The following is a 10,345-nucleotide window of genomic DNA, read 5'->3' as shown; positions in this document are numbered from 1 at the left end:
GGTCTTCGTATAGGCCCCATATATCCGTATCTCCCCATATTCGGTATTTTGAAGATTTTAGGTATAATACTCACCGAAATTTTTTGAGATGTCGTATTTGAAGTTCGCAATGGATACTACAGCCTATGACAGAAAATTGTCTATGCAGGTCCAGGTCTTCGTATAGGCCCCATATATCCGTATCTCCCTATAATCGGTATTTTGATGATTTTAGGTACAATACTCACCGAAATTGTTTGAGATGTCGTATTTGAAGTTCGAAATGGATACTACAGCCTAGGGCAGAAAAATGTCTGTGCAGGTCCACATCTTCGTAAAGCCCCCATATGACGGTACCTCCCTATATTACATAGTTTGATGATTTTAGCTACCTTATTCACCGTTTATTGCAAGTTTCGAATTTAAATATGGTAATGGCTTATGACAAACCATGCCTATGTAGGTCCACGTCGTATAGACCACAATATAACGGCTATATTCGGTATTTTTAAAATTTTAACAAATTTAAAGTTTTAAGGATTTAATTTTTAATTGAAAATTTCCAAATTTGTTCCAAATGGTGGAGGATGTTCAACGTTCGGCCCGGCCGAATTTACTGTTTTTTAACTTGTTTTTTTTTTTAATTTTATTGAATGAAAGCAAAAAATGTCGGAAATAGCATAAGATTTTGGAAAACGTTTAGATTTGTTCGAATTGGTATCCTTTGGCACGAATTATGGCCTTCAAAGGGCCAATGAAACCGTCACAAGCTGCCCGAATGTTGCTCTGCGGTGTTCTGGCCCATTTCCGACGAAGCGCTTGCTTAAGGTGATCGATACTTTGGTCTTTTTTTAGTTCCAACTTGGTTTCTAAAATACTCCAGACACAATAGTCCAACGGATTGGTATCCGGAGATTTTGGTGACCATTGTGCGCTGGAAATGTAGCGAGGAATGTCATTTTGTAACCATTCTTGGGTGGCGCGTGCTGAGTACGATGTCTGTGTGCCCAAGGCCATAATATACCCTCCAGAATATTTTCGCGATAATATTCGGCTTTTATTCTGATGCCACGGTCGATTAATACGAGCGGAGAGTGACCATCGGCTGTTACGGCTGACCACACCATCACCATGGCCAGCGCTTGAGTTCTGGTGGCCAACCGAAGGTGCATATTTTCAGCTGACCTCCTTGGCAAGTAAACACGATTATTTTGTTTGTTTATAAACTGCAGGACAACGAATGTTTTCTCATCGGAGCGGAGAAAACCATATTCGGCAGTTCACCACTTTCGGCCAAGCGAAGCAACTCTTTAGCTATTTTGCGTTTATTTCCTTTCTGCTGCCGTGTTAGTTCTTTCACTTTTTGGATTCTCAATGGCTTTATCCCGAGCTAATTTTTCAATATTTGCCGAATGGAATATGTGTGAGACAATAAACACACACACATTCACACACAGGCATGGATATGCTTTGTGGGTATGCAAGACCACTTGATTGGAGCGACAAACAGCCATGGAATTTCTCCATTCTCCACTCCACATTGGAATAGGTAAGAATAATTGTGTGACTACTGTGATCATGTTAAGTTAGATTAGTTTTAGAGGTACTTAAGGAAATTATAAAAAAAAACACAGATCGAATCGAATCTACGCCCTAAATAAGCGGTCGTGTTATTTTGTTCCCTTCTTACACTCCCACATGACCCCTTATGGATTGCCGACTCACTGGTTCCAATGTCTCTATTAGACCCATCATGAACTACTGATACAGTGGTTCTAATGTCTCCATTCATTGATTTATATTTCAATTATATAGAGATTACTGTTTAAAAAGCCATGCTTAAGATAACCTCCGTCGGGAGCAAAAAAAAAATAAAAAATAAATGCTAATAACCGCGAAATTCATTATAAATAAGCTCAAATTATCACGTATATATATATATATATATATATATATATATATATATATATATATATATATATATTTATATATATATATATATATATATATATTTTAGTTTTTCCAGCAGGAGAGAATGGTTGCCCTTAACCTGTATGTGGGTGAGTAATATGTAACGTTATTCATGCGGAATCCTAATAAAATTGATCTCGGATCCTAGGTTTTCCAGCTGTGAGTCTCAACCATATCGGGATTCCATGGAGCGGTTCACGTCTTTGATCTATAGGCTCTCTCCCTCTTGTTGCTTTGGACGTTCATCTCTAGATCATGGTATGTCCTTCCTTACACATCTGAGCAGGGGAGTTTTATCCACCAAATGATGGTTTGTATGACTACCACGATAGCAGCCAAGCAGGTTACGCAACGCAAGCATATGATTATGATAATGAAATACGAGAAGGAGGTTCGCCTCCTCATGTAGATCACGCAGTTCTCATGATGATTTATATTTGCAGACCACAGACCAACCCCTCGCGCTATTAGAGGTCAGCACCCTTAGTGCTGGCGGAAGCGCCTTGAGGGCTACTTCTTACTTTGCGGGCTGATAGCTAAGTTGCGCGGATTTGCGACTCGGACGACTTGAACATACTGTCGAATTTAACCCCTAGGATCTTGGCGTAGTTGGCGGTTGCTATTATATTTTCCCCGACCTGCATATTAAGAGTGTGGCCGTTGGTTTGATGGTGGATATTTTCATATTCCTCGCATGGAAGTAGGTAGACAAGCTCTGCGACGACACCGGTGCCGACGCCATGATCGTAATGATATCTATGCCGTATGCAGGGCGAGGAATTCCAAAAAAGGTAGAGACTAAACAGTTTTGGGAAACACTTTGTTTCACTCTACTTGCAGAAGTCCTTGGACTTCTTCTTCCAGAATTCCATGTACGCCTGACTGGTCCACACATATAGTTGATTATGCAACGTTTCAAACTTGGCCAGAGGGTAACTCGCTCTCTCTCTACCCCCTCTAACAGTGTGGGGTGGTTGACTGTATCAAATGTCTTTGTGTCATCAAAGACACAAACATATCAAGTCGAGTTTAATCCTCGATTGATATGTTTGGATATGGCGTGCAATGCTGTTGTGATACTGAACCGTATGGTGAGCGGAATCCGTGTTGATAATTTGCAACTGAATTGCTTTCTCTGGGAGAATTAAAGCCTTTGCTGACATCTTTGTTTGGTTTTAGTAGCGGGACCACCCGACCCATTTTTCAAGCTTCAGGATCTAGAAACCTGCCAATACTTTCCCATCAGTAATATCACCCATTTCTCTTTTAGAATACTGGCTAATAGTTCCGTCCTAACATGATAATAATCCTCTCATTTCTAAACATAAAGCCAGGATGCTGTGCAACGCTGTTATGGGCGGAATCCGTGTTGATGCTTGGTAACTAGACTTTAACTAACTTTAACTGATGCTGGGGACAATTAAAGCCTCAAGAGAATTTGCCATTGGCGACACTGATTCGCCTTTCCTGATATCATTGTCTGGCTTCACTAGCAGGACCACTCGGTTCATTTTCCAGGTTTAGGGAACATGGACCCTATTTTCCCAATTACCAATAACACACAATTCTCTATTCGAATACGGGCTTATAGTGTCGTTCTAACAAAATATGAATTCTCTCATGCCTAAATATATAGCCAGGACGCTGTGCAATGCTGTTGTGATGCTGTGTTGTGGGCGGAATCCCTGTTGATGATTGGCAACTGGATAGCTTTCTTTCTGATTTCCAGCTGTTGCTGGGAAGGATTAAAGCCTCAAGAGTCTTTGCTACTGGCAACAAAAGCGAAAGTAAACTGTATGCTTCGCCCTTGCAGGCATCTTTACCTGGCTTTAGTAGCGGGACCACTCAGTCCACTTTTCATGCTTCGGGATCCTGGATCCTGGCTTATAGTTCCGTCTTAGCGAAAATATTATTCCTCTCATGCCTAAACATATAGCCAGGACCATGTACAATGCTGTTGTGATGCTATGTTGTGTTGTGGGTGGAATCACTGTTGATGATTGGCAACTGGATAGCTTTCTTTCTGATTTCCAGCTGATGCTGGGAAGGATAAAAACCTCAAGAATCTTTGCTACTGGCAACAAAAGCGAAAGTGACCTGTATGCTTCGCTCTGGCAGGCATCTTTACCACTCAGCCCACTTTTCATGCTTCGGGATCCTGGATCCTGCTTATTTGTTTCCACCAGAAATAGCATCCATTTCTCTACTGGAATACTAGCTTATAGTTCCGTCTTAGCGAAAATATAATTCCTCTCATGCCTAAACATAAAGCCAGGACGCTACGATTCCACTTTCTAAGCTTCTCCAACAGGCTGGACGTGACGTCGAACCAGACCAGAAAGGCAACAATAACTCGTAGATCTTTTTAGCTCTTACCAGGATAAAGTCTATGTGTCCTTTGAAGTAACATTTCCTAATTAGCAATTAGTATGATAGACTCCGAAATAACAAATCCCAAAGTGGTTATAACATAACTTATTTATTTATCCACATATACAAAGATAAATCAATAAAATAGGATACGGCACACAGTGATGATTAAAAATAAAGTGATATTTATTCCATCCGATGAAGATGCGGTATTCATGGTCTGTGGGTGTTTTTCCTCAAACATTTTGGGTTTGTTTTTTGGAACTCTGGAGAGTGCGTCTACCGCAACAAAATGCCAAGCAATAAGGCTGATTATTACCAAAATTATGCATTCTTTTATTTTCATAGTGTTTTAAGAGCGGCTCTAAAAGATACATAAAAAAATGCAATTTATTAGTTGAATCGAAAATAGAATGAAATGGTTCTAAAAATATTAAGAAACAACAATATTTTTTGTAATAACTCAAATTTATTCTCTGATTACATGTTATTATTCTATTATAGTTACCTTCTAACCGGGGAAAAATATCTTGCACAATGACAAAGTGAAAAAATACGCGCTAAACCGATCCGTTCGATTAGCCCAGCTGATATCATTCTGTCAAAATACATTTGTTTACATTTGGACGTCGCCGTAAAATACTGGTTACTGGTTACTTTTTCTGCTGGAATTGTTCATAATATGTAAGCAAATAATGAATTTTTTTTCTAATTTTTTTTTTTTAACAAAATCTTCTTTTTATATCCAGATTTTAGATCAACTCTTAGTGAAGCAGTGGGTAAAACGATGAGAACCGCTTTTCAAGGCCAAATCAAACCTACTTGTCAAATGAATTCATGAAGAAATACCTATAGCGACAATTCCGAAAAGCATAATACACACCTTCTTAATTTTTATATTTTCAACCCGTGCATTTGGTGACATTTGGCCATTCGAGTCTTCATTTTTATCAAAGTGACGAAGAAACGGAGGCGGGAAGAATGTAAATGCAAGGCTAAGAACGAGGAAGCGAATAGCAGAGAAGAACAAAAAGAAACGGTGGAACAGAAATTCTACGACGGGAAACGAAAAGATGACGAAGAAATCGTCCAAAAATAAAAATAATAAAATTAAAAATTGAGTAACATTGAAGATGACTGACTCCCTGAGAAAAAGAAATGAGAGCAGACGGCTGAGCGGCCTAGAAAAGGTGTTTAATATAAATCTAGCAACATTAAATGAAATGATGGTACGAAGAAGAGTGCTCAAAAGATGAGCTCTTGTTGAGGAGAAGAATCGAACGAAACGAAATGGAGAGAAGAATGCCAATGCATTAAGACGGCTAAGAACGAGGATGCGAATAGAAGATGAGAATAAACAGAAAAGGTGTTTCATATAAATCTAGCAACATTAAATGAAGTGATGGTACGAAGAAAAGTGCTCAAAAGATGAGCACTTGTTGTGGAGAAGAATCGAACGAAACGAAATGGAGAGAAGAATGCCAATGCATAAAGACGGCTAAGAATGAGGATGCGAATAGAAGATGAGAAAAAACAAAACGGAGAAAGTTAAATACCCACGACGGGAGACGAAAAGACGACGAATCAGCGGAAATATGACAGAGAAAACATCCAAAGAATAAATAGAATAATAACATTGAAGATGACAGACTCCCTGAGGGAAAAAATGAGAGTTGACGGTTGAGCGATCTATAAAATATGTTTCAAATAATTTTGGTAATATTAAATGAAATGATGGATTCAGAAGAATGCTAAACAAATTAGAATGATAGGAACATCAAGCGAAACGAAATAGAGAAAGAAGGTGTAATGAACGAGGTTGCAGAATATATTTCCGAGTTAATACAATTCGATTTTCTAAAAAAGCAGAGAAGAGTTATGGATGCTTAAGTGTCCCCGAAGGGAAAGGAAAAGTCTACGACCCAGCGGAATAATGACATCCAAATATAATAATATAAATTTTTTTCTCAACAAAACACAGCTTAGAAAAGAAAAACAACATTGATGATGACTGACTTCCTGAGAAAGATTGGAACATAAAATTTGGAAGCTGCTGAAAAGAGTCAACGAAATCCAGAAAGAAGGAATAATAAACGAGATTGCGGACTATATTGCCGAGTTAACAGATATCTTTAAGCTTAAAGTGCCACAAATGCGGCAGATTTTAAGAAGAGCAGGCCAATGCATCTCTTCAAGATGGCCATGTCGATTATTCCGCAAATTTGGATTAACAGAATTTGATTTTTTAAAAATGCAGTGAAGTATTTGGGAAGCTTTATATGCTATAGAAGCGCTAGAGTTTAAGAAGGGCAGGATTGCCAAGACATCTCTTCAAGATGGGCATGTCGATTATTCCGGAAATTTGCATTTGACATTTAACATGCGATTGGAAGGAGGCGCTGAGAAAGCGGCTGAGGATAAGGTTAGCGGGGTTGCCAAGACATCTCTTTAAAATGGCCATTTCGATTACTCGGCAAAATCGGATTGGAGTGCGGTCCAACGCCATAAAGTAGCAACAACAAAGGATGAGAAGAGCTGGAAGAAGGAGGAATCCACAATGAAGGAGAACACAACATTCGGTTATTCTAAAAAAGACAGCAAGGCAGAAAAGAATAATAAAAAGCAGTACAATACGCAAGCTGACTACAAAATGCAAATTGCGGTGAGTCAGATACACACATATAAGTTAAGTAAAGCTCGTGGATTTTTAAAATTATTGTCCAAAACTCGTGGACATCCTTCCCCAATGGGACTATGTCCCATATGACTATAAATTAATTAATTTATTGTTTCTTCTTTGCAACTAAAAATAATATCAACAATCAGTTCGCGCGTCTTCAACAACCGGAACTCACTTTCCGTCACGGGTAAAATTGGATGTACATATATGCTCCTATACGAACCTCCCCAAATAATGTCCACCCAAAAATGGTATATCGAGCGTAGGGCATTCCGGGTTCCTGGACTCTTTCTGCCGCATTTCGTCCTAACAACGGGTATAATCTCCTAACGCAACGGGTATAAATCTCCTAATTGCCTTTGGTTTTTTACATAAACGCAAGACTGCTTTGTACGTTCGCACATTATTGTTAATGGATGTTAGCACCACTTTCAACTATGATCCAAACTGTGGCCTATCCTCGGGCAAAAGTGCGCCTAAGAAGATGTGGCTGTATTGAGCAAAAGGGTCCAGTAGTACCCTTACTTTAATTGGAGATTCAATTCTTCCAGGGCTGGTGAGATACACCTTAGCCGTCAGGTTCATCCAATATTTGGCATCGTCCAAGGGGTGCATCAAGGTATGGTGCCCCAGCTTACACATACGGCATCCTCTATTCCAACGGCAATGCGTAACCCGATGACCCATTCCAAGGCCTGAGCCTCGAACAAACAAAAACTTGGCGGCTGGTTCGATTTGTAAGAATGTGCGACAGTGTCGCAGGGAAAGTCGTGTACTGCAATTCCAAGCTTATCAAAGCTCATGCATTTTTTAAAAATATTTTCAAGCCCTAACAATGCTCGTGGATGCCTCACACCTACCTCGTTTCCTGCATTTTTTGTTCTGCCTCCCAATGACTTGATCATTTTGATGGAAATAAGTTATATTTCTCACATTAGACGACGGTTGGCTTCTCTTCTCAACTTTACAACACCCAACACACGATTCTTGAAAGCCTTGACAACCTGTTGACGGCCTATCAATTCCACGTTTTGGCCGATCAAAAATTAGCTGGTTGAGGCGATGACTATGATTCATCTTCTCTTATAGCTAAAGAATTCCGTCAAAATAGACCTCCTATGTTTTTCATGCGGCAACTAGGCTAGTTTTTCTAAAGAAAGTGGCGACCATTTGCTTTGAAGTACTTCTTCCCCTATCAATATTCGTTGGATCTGTTTCGACTCAGCACAACCTCACGAGAGATTGCTGTTTTGTTTCGGACTCATACGCATAGATCCATCCACAACATCCTTGCCCAAATTGGCTCGATTTAATAACAGCATTGCTGTATAAAATTCCTTGCATATACATTTGAGTGCGGGTAAGGCAGTGAGTGTAAGGACAAATAACCCTGCAATATTCTCCATTCAATATCAAAGTAGATACGATTAATTGTGTAGCTGCGATTATGTTAAGTTAGATTAGTTTTAGTAGTACTTAAGGAACATATTTTTAAATAAAAACTAGCATCGAATCAACGATCGAACCATAAGGTTGTGTTCTTTTCGCTCGCTTTCTTATATTCGGTCCATCGAGCCGGATGTATAATCCAAACTACATTCGAACCACAAGGTTGTTTTCTTTACTCATTTTCTACATTGATCCCTCCAGCCGGATAGAGAATTGAATCTAAATTTTTAAGAATTTATAACTCGCCACCTCTAGAAACTAGAATCGGTCCTTAAGGTTGTGTTCTTTTCTCGCCTTCTTATATTTGGTCCTTCGAGCCGAATAGAGAATCGAAACTACATTTCAAGCGTAAGGTCGTTTTCTTTTCTCACTTTCTACATTGATACCGCCAGTCGGCTAGAGAATTGAATCTACACCCAAACGAAGCTTCTGTTCTTTTCGCCTTCCCCCAAAGTTCCCTTGTTAACGATATACGTTTTCATACGAAGCTATTCTAAAATCTTCAAACTTAGTACGAACTCTCGGTCTGCTCAGAGGATTAATTTTTGTGGGCTCGGAAGGGTTTCCACTCACGCAATTTCCTGCTGGCACATTTTTGAAGGTGGCTTCCATTAATTTTTTTTAATCGTGACTTCTATAGTTGCCGTTCGAAAACATGGACCACAAATCGACACCGGTCTGTTCAGAGAATTAATTTTTGTGGGCTCGGAATGGTTTCCACTCACGCAATTTACTGCTGGCACATTTTTGACTTCTATAGCTATCAGCTGTTTGCAATATCAGGTATGTTTTTGCATAATTGACAGTGGTCTCTTTTGTCTTTCAGGTTAGCGGATTATGGACACCCCTCCCCTCCATTTTGAGAAGAAATCCATACCCCTGGAATAATATGTGGTCTTGGTCCTGACTAGCAGATGGTATGGAGTCCTTAACTGATTGCCATAAAGTTGACAACAAATTATGAGCCAATAATGGAACCCTCTACTGTCCAGGTGATCATCACATCTCTGTTCACGCTCATCGTTTTTAGTTTAGCATAAATGTATCTCAACCACACCACTCGACTCCATTGGGTTCCATCAAAGTTAGGCATCATCTTTAACATAGCCACACAGACAGACGGACGGACAGACAGTCAGTCCGACATCAGCCCTGTAGCTAGGGTAATATTGATACAATCTCATCTTCACAGTCGATTAAAGTTGCATGCATCAGCATGCCCATGCCCGATGATTTTCCTATGATTTATAAATAATTAATTAAATATGAAAGTAAATCTTTAAATCCAAATATCATCCATCTGCATAGGAATGTTCTGCTAACGAAGCAGTTATACCGAAATGCTAAAAGTGTGTCTTATAACTTTTGGCCTGCTGAAGGCATAAACAAAAGAGAGTGTGTGTGTGTGTTAGTCAGGATGAAGGTTCTCAACAGCACACACACTCACATAAACATATGTACATACGCATTCCTTCTCCGGTTTTGTATGAGAAGACCTTCCATGGTGTTCCATGAGAAGATCTTCTCTGGTCTTCCATGAGAAGACCTTCTCTGGTCTTCTATAAGAAAACCTTCATGTCTTCTATAGGAAGACCTTCTCCTGTCTTCTATAAAATGGCCTCCTAGTCTTCTAAAAAGACCTACTGGTCTCCTATAAGAAGACCTTCTCCGGTCTTCTATAAGAAGACATTCTCCGGTCTTCCATGAGAAGACCTTCTCTGGTCTTCTATAAGAAGATCTTATCCTGTCCTCTATGGGGAGACCTCCTCCTTTCTGTCTTCTATGAGAAGACCTTCTCAGGTCTTCTATAAGAAGACCTTCTCCGGTCTTCTATAAGAAGACATTCTCCGGTCTTCCATAAGAAGACTTTCTCCGGTCTTCCATGAGAAGACTTTC

The 10,345-nt window shown here is 39.6% G+C and overlaps 2 long non-coding RNA genes across 2 annotated transcripts; one reads left to right on the top strand and one right to left on the bottom strand.

Annotated features, from left to right (window-relative positions):
- Positions 1-1,987: 1,987 nt before the first annotated feature.
- On the top strand, positions 1,988-9,881 carry LOC105261723 (uncharacterized). Its single transcript, XR_891500.3, has 5 exons — positions 1,988-2,039; positions 2,108-2,208; positions 4,825-5,004; positions 5,070-6,982; positions 9,276-9,881. It is a non-coding gene; the product is annotated as an uncharacterized LOC105261723 (long non-coding RNA).
- On the bottom strand, positions 4,015-4,963 carry LOC109612273 (uncharacterized). Its single transcript, XR_002194433.2, has 2 exons — positions 4,829-4,963; positions 4,015-4,684 (listed from the first exon to the last, which is right to left on the bottom strand). It is a non-coding gene; the product is annotated as an uncharacterized LOC109612273 (long non-coding RNA).
- Positions 9,882-10,345: the final 464 nt, after the last annotated feature.

This window comes from Musca domestica, unplaced genomic scaffold (assembly GCF_030504385.1).
Source record: "Musca domestica strain aabys unplaced genomic scaffold, Musca_domestica.polishedcontigs.V.1.1 24, whole genome shotgun sequence".
NCBI lineage: Eukaryota > Metazoa > Arthropoda > Insecta > Diptera > Muscidae > Musca > Musca domestica.
The sequence above is the reverse complement of the archived record's forward strand: the minus strand, read 5'-3'. Positions and strand labels throughout refer to the sequence as shown.